Raw genomic sequence first — 12,433 nt, 5'->3', positions numbered from 1 at the left:
ATACCGGCAAACACAGAAAAACACGATCAATGCAATGCACAATATGATGCATGCTATGACATGGCAATATGAATGTGTTTTGGGCTAATGCAACTAGAAACAGATTAAATGAAGTTGGTTTGAATCCAAGATTCAAATTCAAACTCCATATGTGGATTATTTAAATGCCATTAGTATGATTTGTGCTAAACAGCATCTATAAGTTGTTCTAACATGCATGAAAATGGTACAGATGGATTCCTTGAATTTTTCTGATAATTTTTCATATATAAATTATTTAATTTGGAGTTACGGTTGAATTTCTATGAATTTTTGAAGTTTTAGCTATTTTCTGGAATTTCCTGAATTATAATAAATCCAGAAAATACTTATTGCGTCAGCATTGCGTCACTATGACGTCAGCGGGTCAACGGGCTGGTCCAGGTCAATCCTGACCTGTGGGTCCCATCCGTCAGTGACTAACCTAACTAATCTAATTTAGTTAGCGGCCTGGGGCCCATTGTCAGTGTCTATTAAACTAACTAATATTTAGTTAACACTAATCCTAGCCTAATTAACAGGCCGGCCCCACATGTCATGGACACAGGGGGGGGGTCCCTCCGGTCAGTGAGAGAGAGGGGGGGTCAAACCGGGCAGTGGGGTCAACCCACGCCGGTCATCGGGTCAGCGGTCGCCGGCGTTTATCTGCCGGCGAGTCCAGACGCGGCGGAGGGCTCGAAAACGAGCCACATGGCATCGTTTCGGCCGTGGTTTGTTGCATTCGAACGCGCGCAGTGGCGCGCATCTAGTGGTGGCGGTGACAGGTGCTGGGGTGGCCGGAAAAGTGGTCGGCGACGAGGTTTGGCGGCGGCAGCAGCTCGGGCAATCCTGGGGTGGCGCTATAGAGCACTAGAGGAGAGACCGAAGGGCGCTGCGGGCTCCTGGGAGAGCGGCAAACATGGTGACGCGCTCAGGCGCACGCTGGGATGGCCCTGGCCACGGCAACGACATGGCACGGCGGCGGCAAGCTCGACCGTGGTCGGAAGATGGAGCTAGGGGACGGGAACAGAGGGGGCGAGCAAAGAGGAGGCAGCAGGAGCTCACAGGGAGACCGATGAGGTGGTCAGCGAGCTCGGGGGCGTCTTCGGTGCTGCGAATCGAACGGCGGCGATCGCCGGCCGTGGCGATGAAGATGGCGGTGATGGCGTGGCTTCAGGGCACCCGGCGTCGCGTGCGTCGTGGTAGAGCTTCCCGGATCCAAGGCGGAGCTCGTGGCCTAACTGGCTGGGCGTGGGGATGCTGGTGGCTCCGGTGGTGCTCGTCGGCGGTCTCGGTGCGTCCGGGGATGAGCGAGGGAGAGAGACAGAGGAGGGAGAGGGGATGCAGCGAGTGAGGGAAAAGAGAGAGGGGACACGGGGCGTCGTCGTGGCGCGAATTAGGACGAAGGGCGGCCTCCAGCGCGAAGCAGGAGGTGGCCGGGGCTCTCGGGCGCGCGCCACGCCTCGCCTCTGCCTACTGGCAGAGGAAGACGACGAGCGGCGAGGTAGATGGGCTGGGCTGGGCCGCGGGAGAAGCTGGGCCAGGCAGGTAAGCAGGTAAGTGGCCTGGGCTCTCTCCCTTTTTTTCTATTTTGTTTCTCTTTTCTATTTCTGTAGTTTTGTTTCTGATTTAGTTTATAGCCCAAATCATTTTAATAAATCCTGCAAATAATTGTGGCCATTAAATGAATTATTACAGAGGCCCTTAACTATTTTCAGAATTGTTGGAGCATTTAAAAATATTAATAGTATTTAAATGCCCCAATTCAAATACAATATGGATTAATTCAAAAATCCAGAATGGCCTAGAAATATTTGCATCATTTTTTTGGCAGAGGTTTTCACCTTTACCAGAAATCATGAACATTTTCAGAGGGCATTTTGGGTTCATTGGAAAAGATTTTATTTTGACCCTAGTTGAATTGATTTGGTGCTAGGGCTTAGTCACTCCCCATCTCAGGTTTAAATGAAATTTAAACATGATGTAGCACTCTAATGCATGCACTAGGCATTGTCAGAACTAGGTATGTGACAACTCACCCCCACTAAACAAGAATCTCGTCTCGAGATTCAAGCGTAGGGTAAGGTGAAAGGTAAACGCAACTAGTATAATCTTCACGATCCAGGGTGCACTTCAGTTGAACGTTGATTCATTCACCATCATCGTCTCGACGTCTTGTTCTGAGAACTCCAGCCAACAGGACAACGAGAGGAGAAGAAGACTCTAGAAGGATCGATCTTCTAGAAGACTGAACACCTCAGCATCTCTTGAGCTGAGAGACGAAGCACACCCCTAGAGGGATGGAGTGGAACAGATAACGAGGGTTCACTAGGTAGACAACAATTTCACGCTTAAGAAGGTGGTAATCGATTGTCAACGTAGCGAGGAGTTGAGTTGCCATGAAACCACAACGAGGCACCTTAGGGAAGGTGACTCGTAGAAATATCCCCTTAAGTGGCAAAAAGAATTACTTTTGATTCAAAGATCATTGAAACTCTTTAAACCAGCCTAAGACAATCCTCGAGCGATCGTTTGGAGGGGGTCGGTAGAATGGCATACTCGGACTTGGATGATGTGGATTACCTTGTTGAAGACAACGTAATGGATGAATTTGCTTATCATCGGAAATGGAAGAGACCCATGGTAGAATGGCTCAATGACGGTGCAAGCTGGGAACAAAATGCAAATGCTGGGAATGATTCTGGTAACTGGGGAAGAACCCAACAATAGAGAGTGAATTCACTGTTTGAGTAGGTCATAGCATGTCGAGGAAAACTGAGAGGAATCCCAGTTAGTGCCGATGATAACACGTAGCGCTTGTGCGTGCTCTCAAGAACTTGAGCATTTCCACAATCATCAAGGTTTTATCAACAACCGCGTCAAGGGTGCTGACAACACAACATACTACCATGATGAATAGCGATGGACGATGCAGATGCGAAGGAGGATAACACTTTCTCAGATTTCACCTTAGCGAGGCCAAGGGGACAAAATCTGGATGATCGACCGAGAGACATTTAGCACTCCGCTTCTAATGTTCTCCTTGATGTACTAGCGTATCCCATTCATTGAAATGGTCTGGTATCTAGAACATCAAGTAAAGGTCGGACTTCGGAACACAAAAATCATAAGGCACAGCTAGGGAGTAAATCCTACGAAGTCCTTATGGGGAGGTGGCCAACTTCTTCAATCAAGATACTACCATAATAGGTCTTCCGGCGGGGTGTGTTGGCCACGACATCCTCTTGACCGGTTATCGAGAGACCAATATTGTAGTTCTTGGGAAATGAACTATGATAGCAAGCTCCAAAACATGAGCTGGTTCTGCTACAAACATGTGAACATGTTGTCCCAGACAAGCATGACCACATGGTAGTCTTATAATAAAGCACTACCGAGTTCTGGTTGGGAACCATCATCGAGGATATCAAAGTTCTTAATTAAGCCCGAGTTAGCTCTTATGAAGATACTCCTTCTCCTTGAACAAATCAGTCAGTGGCTTGGTGTGCTAGGATACACATATGGAATGAAGATGATCAGTCTATCAAACCACAGAATACTTCGCACGTGCATAACTGACTTGGAATGGTTCCAGAGGAGATAAAAACATGCTTCCTCGAATTCACGACGGCAACTTACATCAAAATGCACATGAATCAAAGGAAGTCACTCCTTTCATCAAACAAGTACTTCATGAGCTAGCATGAAGAAAATGCTTTCAAAAGTTTCCAACACTAACTTAATGTTCAACAACATCATGGAGGAGATAAGGATGTTGTCAATGGGCTCAACAACAACTCATCGGAATTTCCATATCACTGGACTTCCACCATCATGTGAACACGGTGATAGCATTGGTCAGACCCAAAAGATATAATGGTGTATGCTCGAGGGATCAACCACGAGGAAGACAACACTACGAACATCGTTGGTTCCGACTTGATTTGACGATAGCCCACACTCAAATCAAAGGATTGATAAGACAAAAGGTCCAGCAACTGATCACAGGGACCAATCGATGAAGATATCATCTTTCTTCAACACACACCACACAAGAATATCCCTTTGGAACGAACTAAGTCAGGCAAGCTTTTATCTTCCAACCCTCCAAGTTGTCGTTTAGCTTAACCAACTAGCTCAGGGATATCTAACTCCGATTCTTGGAGAGAAGGTGGTTCACAAGAAACCAACTTGATCACGAGCTCAACATAGCGGTCAGGTGACAACCTAGTAATACTTCCGAGAAGATCTTCGGAAATCACGAACCACCGATATGTTACTAAGCTCGAGAATAATCTCGCTTTTGAGGGCAAGACGATATGATCAAATGGATGAGGGCTTGACAAGATCCTAACTCATCAATCGAAGGGTGTACCGAAATAAGGACTAGGTAGCACGATCAGTCTTAGAGGGATGATTCAAAAACCAACATGCTAAGATTGAAATTATTATCCTTTTAACTACCAAGCAACAAGGTTGCTAGGAGTATTGATTTCACACATCACAATTCATTTGTCGGTATTCCGGTTGCATCAACACGATGGCCGAGGAATGACTAATGATGGTGAGAAGTATTACTACGTCAAAATTCATGAAAGTTGGTGCAGTTCTCATGAGAATTCTGACATAAAGGGGGTAATACTCCAAGGTAGAACAGAAACAAAAGCTGGATTGGCATTTGATCTGCGGAATACAACTACTTTGACCCAATCCTAGATATGGATGAGGTACTGGAGTTTGTTTCTCCAAGTCATTCAGGACAGAATGGCTTGACGGACCACAAGAGTAATAGGCATCGATGAACGAATGCATGCATACTCTTGACTATCAATTGATAGACGAGGGTCAGAAGACAACTAAAGAGGGACAACTCAAAGGAACATACGATTTTCTGAGTTGTGGGTGCATGGTTTAGCATGTCGAACGAATTCCACATATTTCTTCCGGATAACCCATGCAGAAAGGTAGAACTGGCAGAGTCACAATGTAGAATCGAGAACCCATCGAGAGCACTCTGATTGTGATCTTTCGATCAGCGAGGAACATCTGCCATAAGCGGTTCATAGTATTTGGAGGAAAGGAATACCACGAACATCGAGGACTAATGCAAAGGTTACTAATAACCTAAAGGAACGAGCAAAACTATCAACATGAAGCAAGTAGGGTGAATCTCGGGTTCAAAACCCAGGAGTAGAATACCTATTACTAAGTAGCATCACGGAATGCTTTCGAGAATAAAGGCCAGAATCATCACACTGGGACACCAAATCATGGCTAAATTACTAGGTGATCCCCTAAGACACCTAGGGTCATAATAATAACTCCAACATAATGTCAAGGCAATAGAATACCTCAACTCAACAATTAGTGTGATTGAGCTGGCATAAAGGAACATCGAAACCAGAGGGAAAGGATTTTGCAAATTGCATCAAACTATTTAGAAACCTGGGATGACTCGGACAGCATAACGGCTGTAAATGCTCAGAAAGATTTGAGACATTCACAAAAATGGTGGCATAACCACTCAGAAGCACAATATCAAGGTTTCGAGATCAACAGTTAACATACAGAAATAGTAGGAACTGAACTGAGGCTTAATCCAACAATCTTATAAGTCTACTGATTAGTAACACGTGATCCTGATAGAAAGAAGAGATAGCCTAGTTCTTAATCCCCGTAGAAGAGAAGATGATGACTCAGATCAGAAGGCATAAGGTATAAGGAGTAAAAAGAGCCTTACGTTCCATCCCACAATCAATTCCCTTATATAACTAAAGAATTTCTAGACTCAACTTCGACCAGTTTGGCTTGGTAATCCTACAGGCAGTCAAGCTCTGATACCAACGCTGTCAGGACCCCGACTCAATGCCACATAGATCTAGCATGTAACACTTCATATCACTTTGCGGCCTCACGCACGGTATTCCCACGGGTGTCGCCTTACCTTTACCCGGGACCGTTTGCGCCTTTTGGCACACGTATATGACAGTGTCGCTAGCATCCATATGATAAGGAGCCCGGGCTGACATGGCTAGTCGTAAACCCAAAGTGGCACAAACTTACAGGGACAGGCATCCATGACCCAGCATCGAACGTGTCGGTCATCAGCGAGTGAATCCAGGCTGTAGCACTGGGCTAGCAGGACTCCGGTGAACCGGGCTGTAGCGGGCTAACAGGACTCCGGTATTCATCGCGTGACATTTCCCCGAAGGGACAGACACAGGAACGAAGAAGGACACATGCCGGCCAGCCTAAGTGTTCCGGAGCAGTAGCAAGCTACCATGGCTCGGTGGAAACACTAGGAGACATTTCCCGGTAAGAGAGGCTACCAAGGATAAACAACTAGGTTGTCAGATCCCACACATACCAAGCATTTCAATAGCATACACACAATATGCTCGATATGTGCAAATACAACATGGCATCACAACATGACTCTACAACTCAAGTATTTATTCAATAGGCTCCGAGGAGCGAGATATTACAAACAGGGGTCTCATGACCCAACAATCAGAGCATACAAGTCAAAGCACAAGCGGAAGCTATCATGTCTGAGTACAGACATCTATAAATGAAAAGGCTGAGAAGCCTGACTATCTATCAGATCCTGCCGAGGGCACAAGATCGTAGCTGAGGTATCAAGCTAAACGTCGAAGTCCACGCGAAACTACTAGTGAGACCGAAGTCTCTCTGCAAAACATAAAATGGGCAAACGTGAGTACAAATGTACCCAGCAAGACTTACATCAGACCTAACTACATATGCATCATTATCAACAAAGGGGTGGTGGGGTTTAACTGCAGCAAGCCAGCTTTGACTCGGTGGCTATCCTGAACTACGACTGCAAGTAACTCTTTTGAGGTGGCGCACACGAGTCCACATATTCACCATATCAATACACCACTATGGATCCGCTCCCGTCTCCCTACGAGAACGCCATCCATAGCACTCACGCTTATCTTGCGTATTTTAGAGTATCCACTTTCAATTGTCTATGAACTGATATAAGCAACCCAGAAGTCCTTTTCCGCGGACACGGCTATTCGAATAGATGATGTTAACCCTGCAGGGGTGTACTTCTTCACACACGCTCTCACCACTTACCGCCGTTTACACGACATGTACTCGGCAACCTTCAAGCGGAAGCCCAACGTGGGTGTCGGCCACGACCTGCCTAAACACTCAAGTCTCTAGTCCAGGTTTATCGCCTATTCGGGTTCCATCCATGAGGAGATCCGGCCGGAGTTTCGCTCACAGCCCCAAACGATGTGAACAGGGTTCCCGAGACACCAAACGGGCGCCCGGTTACACCGTGCCACGTGCCTACCGCATCACAGCCCACCCCTACGGTCAGCGCTGCGCACGGCCTCCAGCATACTACAAACACCAGAAACTACTTGCAACTCCTGGACAGAGGACAAGGGTGATCAAGAAGCCGAGAGGGTCCATTGGTTTCGGGCCCAATGCGTGGTAGTAGCTGAATCATGGATCACAAACACAGAACTCAGTTCCTGAGGACGGCTGCAATGAGACAACCCACCATGTACTCCTACATGGCCTCTCACCGCTACCTTTACCAAATCGTGTTCACACACTTAGCTCACACACAGTAGGACATGTTCACACGCCTCTGATTCATCCCCGATGAATCAGACCTGACTCAACTCTAAGCAGTAGCAGGCATGACAAACAAACATGAAGGAGTAGGCACAACAGGGCTCAAACAACTCCTACTCATGCTAGTGGGTTTCATCTATTTACTGTGGAATGACAGGTCATGCAAAGGATAAAGGGGTTCAGCTACCGCAGCAAGTAACAGTTGAATCGTTGTTGTCCTAATGCAGTAAAAGAGAGCAGGAGCGAGAGAGTAGGATTGTATCGGAATGAACAAGGGGGTTTTGCTTGCCTGGCACTTCTGAAGATAACATTGAGTCTTCATCAGTGTCAACGATCACATCATCGGTACAACGTCTACCGAGGGGGAACAGCACCGGCAAACACAGAAGAAACACGATCAATGCAATGCACAGTATGATGCATGCTATGACATGGCAATATGAATGTGTTTTGAGCTAATGCAACTAGCAGCAAGTTAAATGGAGTTGGTTTGAACCCTAGGTTCAAATTCAAACTCCACATGTGATTATTTAAATGCCATTTAATTGATTTATGCTTAACAGCACCTATAAGTTGTTCTAACATGCATGAAAATGGTACAGATGGATTCCTTGAATTTTTCTGATAATTTTTCATATATAAATTATTTAATTTGGAGTTACGGTTAATTTTCTATGAATTTTTGAAGTTTTAGCTATTTTCTGGAATTTCCTGAATTATAATAAATCCAGAAAATACTTATTGCGTTAGCATTGCGTCACTATGACGTCAGCGGGTCAACGGGCTGGTCCAGGTCAATCCTGACCTATGGGTCCCATCCGTCAGTGACTAACCTAACTAATCTAATTTAGTTAGCGGCCTGGGGCCCATTGTCAGTGTCTATTAAACTAACTAATATTTAGTTAACACTAATCCTAGCCTAATTAACAGGCCGGCCCCACATGTCATGGACACAGGGGGTGGTCCCGCCGGTCAGTGAGAGAGAGGGGGGTCAAACCGGGCAGTGGGGTCAACCCACGCCGGTCATCGGGTCAGCGGTCGCCGGCGTTTAGCCGCCGGCGAGTCCAGACGCGGCGGAGGGCTCGGAAACGAGCCACATGGCATCGTTTCGGCCGTGGTTTGTTGCATTCGAACGCGTGCAGTGGCGCGCATCTAGTGGTGGCGGTGACAGGTGCTGGGGTGGCCGGAAAAGTGGTCGGCGACGAGGTTTGGCGGCGGCAGCAGCTCGGGCAATCCTGGGGTGGCGCTATAGAGCACTAGAGGAGAGACCGAAGGGCGCTGCGGGCTCCTGGGAGAGCGGCAAACATGGTGACGCGCTCAGGCGCACGCTGGGATGGCCCTGGCCACGGCAATGACATGGCACGGCGGCGGCAAGCTCGGCCGTGGTCGGAAGATGGAGCTAGGGGACGGGAACAGAGGGGGCGAGCAAAGAGGAGGCAGCAGGAGCTCACAGGGAGAACGATGAGGTGGTCAGCGAGCTCAGGGGCGTCTTCGGTGCTGCGAATCGAACGGCGGCGATCGCCGGCCGTGGCGATGAAGATGGCGGTGATGGCGTGGCTTCAGGGCACCCGGCGTCGCGTGCGTCGTGGTAGAGCTTCCCGGATCCAAGGCGGAGCTCGTGGCCTAACTGGCTGGGCGTGGGGATGCTGGTGGCTCCGGTGGTGCTCGTCGGTGGTCTCGGTGCGTCCGGGGATGAGCGAGGGAGAGAGACAGAGGAGGGGAGGGGATGCAGCGAGTGAGGGAAAAGAGAGAGGGGACACGGGGCGTCGTCGTGGCGCGAATTAGGACGAAGGGCGGCCTCCAGCGCGAAGTAGGAGGTGGCCGGGGCTCTCGGGCGCGCGCCACGCCTCGCCTCTGCCTACTGGCAGAGGAAGACGACGAGCGGCGAGGTAGATGGGCTGGGCTGGGCCGCGGGAGAAGCTGGGCCAGGCAGGTAAGTCAGGTAAGTGGCTGGGCTTCTCTTTTTTTTTAATTTTTTTTCTCTTTTCTATTTCTGTAGTTTTGTTTCTGATTTAGTTTATAGCCCAAATCATTTTAATAAATCCTGCAAATAATTGTGGCCATTAAATGAATTATTACAGAGGCCCTTAACTATTTTCGGAATTGTTGGAGCATTTAAAAATATTAATAGTATTTAAATGCCCCAATTCAAATACAATATGGATTAATTCAAAAATCCAGAATGGCCTAGAAATATTTGCATCATTTTTTTGGCAGAGGTTTTCACCTTTACCAGAAATCATGAACATTTTCAGAGGGCATTTTGGGTTCATTGGAAAAGATTTTATTTTGACCCTAGTTGAATTGATTTGGTGCTAGGGCTTAGTCACTCCCCATCTCAGGTTTAAATGAAATTTAAACATGATGTAGCACTCTAATGCATGCACTAGGCATTGTCAGAACTAGGGATGTGACAGTTTGGATTTCAAGCGGAGTTGGCATATCGCAAAATGACATGTCGTGCAAACGAGCATAGCCTTCAGAAAGGAAGGAGTGAGATGCTCCAATATCGAATAGAACCGATGCTGGATGACAATTGACAAGGAGTGTACCAAGAACGACATCCGGATCATCATGAGCGTCTTTAGCTGAGACGTGATGCACACGTCCACGTTCAGTGGGGGCTGGCTTGACACTGATCATCTTGCGTGATGGCTTAACACAGCCAACAGTCTTCTCGGGCTGGGGTGGAGCATAACTAGTCTGAGAGCAGTCACGTGCATAGTGTCCTGGCTTCCCGCATGTGAAGCAAGTTCCCAAGGTTGGACGTGGACCCGCACTGACAAACGGTCTACCAGTAGGCCTGGGTGGAACATATGACTGAGTTGGGGGAGGCACCACATGGGATGGCCTCGGTGCATGTCCGGAAGGAAGAGCGGAGTTTGGAACCCAAATCCGGCGCTTCTGGGAACTAGAGCCAGAGGAAGATCCCAAATCACGGGTGTGCTTACGAGACTCCTCGTAAGTGAGTTGAGCTGTCTCTGCATTGATGGCCTTGTTCACAATTGCTTGGAATGTATCACAATGATGCAGGTGGAGATCACGGCGCAACTTGGGGTTGAGACCCTTCCGGAACCTAGCCTGCTTCTTGGCATCCGTGGACACTTCTTCTGTGGCATAGCGGGCAAGGTTCTCGAACTCTCTGCTGTAAGCATCAACAGCCATCTTACTCTGGGTGAAACTACAGAACTCTTCTCTCTTGCGATCAAGGAGGGCCTGGGGAATGTGATGCTCGCAAAAAGCCTCAGTGAAATCCCTCTAGGTAGGAATCTGGCCAGCTGGAAGCATAGCCTCATAGTTCTGCCACCAAAGACTAGCAGGACCTTCCAGGTGGTATGTGGCATAGGTGACCTTGTCATCTTCAGCTACGTTCGCGGAACGCAGCTTATGAGTGATGCTACGGAGCCAGTCATCTGCATCGAGTGGCTCGATGGAATGATGAAAGGTAGGTGGGTGCAAGCGAATGAAATCATGAATGGTCGCACACTTATTGGACTGATGTGCGGTGTTCTCCTTGATACGTGCCAACAAACGGTTTGACTCATGCTTGTTCCTCTCCAATTCTAGCATGAACTCTGTCAACGAAGGCGGGTCGGGAGGATCCTCGTCCCTACCATCTCCGTGGTTCTGGCTACGAACAATAGAACTAGATGACATCCTGTGAAACGAAACCAAGGATGGAATCAGCATCAATCTATAGGCTATAGAATATAGGATAAGGAAATTAGTATCTCTCGAATTCCTAGGGCAATTCCGGCAGCATAACGGCAGTAAAATGCTCAGAATGAGACATCCTGCTAAAAATGGGGTGGTAACATACTCATCATCATCACTCAAGGTTCTGAGATCATACTAAACAGACTACACCGGAAATACTCAAAACTGGGGTATGACTCTGATCAACCAATCCTATGGGACTACGGAGTAGTAACACGTGATCCTAATAGACGGAAGAGAAGCCTAGTTCCTTAATCCCGTCGGAAAGATAGGATGCCTCAGATCAGAAGGCCATGAGGTAAAGGAGTAAAAAGAGCCTTGCGTTCCTTCCCACAATCAATTCCCTTAGATAACTAAAGAATTTCTAGACTCAACTTCGACCAGTTGGCTTGGTAAACCTACAGGCAGTCAGGCTCTGATACCAACGCTATCAGGACCCCGACTCAATGCCACATCGATCTAGCATGTAACACCTCATATCACTTTGCGGCCTCACGCACGGTATCCCCACGGGTGTCGCCTTACCTTTGCCCGGGACCGTTTGCGCCTTTTGGCACACGTATATGATGGTGTCGCTAGCATCCATATGATAAAGAGCCCGGGCTGACATGGCTAGTCGTAAACCCAAAGTGGCACTAACTTACAGGGACAGGCATCCATGACCCAGCATCGAACGTGTCGGTCATCAGCGAGTGAATCCAGGCTGTAGCACTGGGCTAACAGGACTCCGGTGAACCGGGCTGTAGCGGGCTAACAGGACTCCGGTATTCATCGCGTGACATTTCCCCGAAGGGACAGACACAGGAACGAAGAAGGACACATGCCGGCCAGCCTAAGTGTTCCGTAGCAGTAGGAAGCTACCAGGGCTCAGAGGAAACACTAGGAGACATTTCCCGGTAAGAGAGACTACTAAGGATAAACAACTAGATAGTCAGATCCCACACATAGCAATACACATTACACGTACGCATAACATGCAAGTATGTGCTGTACAACATGGCATCACAGCATAACTCAACAACTCATATAGATAAGGCTCAAGAGCCAAGATAGCATTTATTACAAACAGGGGTCACATGAC

This window comes from Triticum aestivum, chromosome 6B (assembly GCF_018294505.1).
Source record: "Triticum aestivum cultivar Chinese Spring chromosome 6B, IWGSC CS RefSeq v2.1, whole genome shotgun sequence".
In the NCBI taxonomy this organism is placed as follows: Eukaryota; Viridiplantae; Streptophyta; class Magnoliopsida; order Poales; family Poaceae; genus Triticum; species Triticum aestivum.
The sequence above is the reverse complement of the archived record's forward strand: the minus strand, read 5'-3'. Positions refer to the sequence as shown.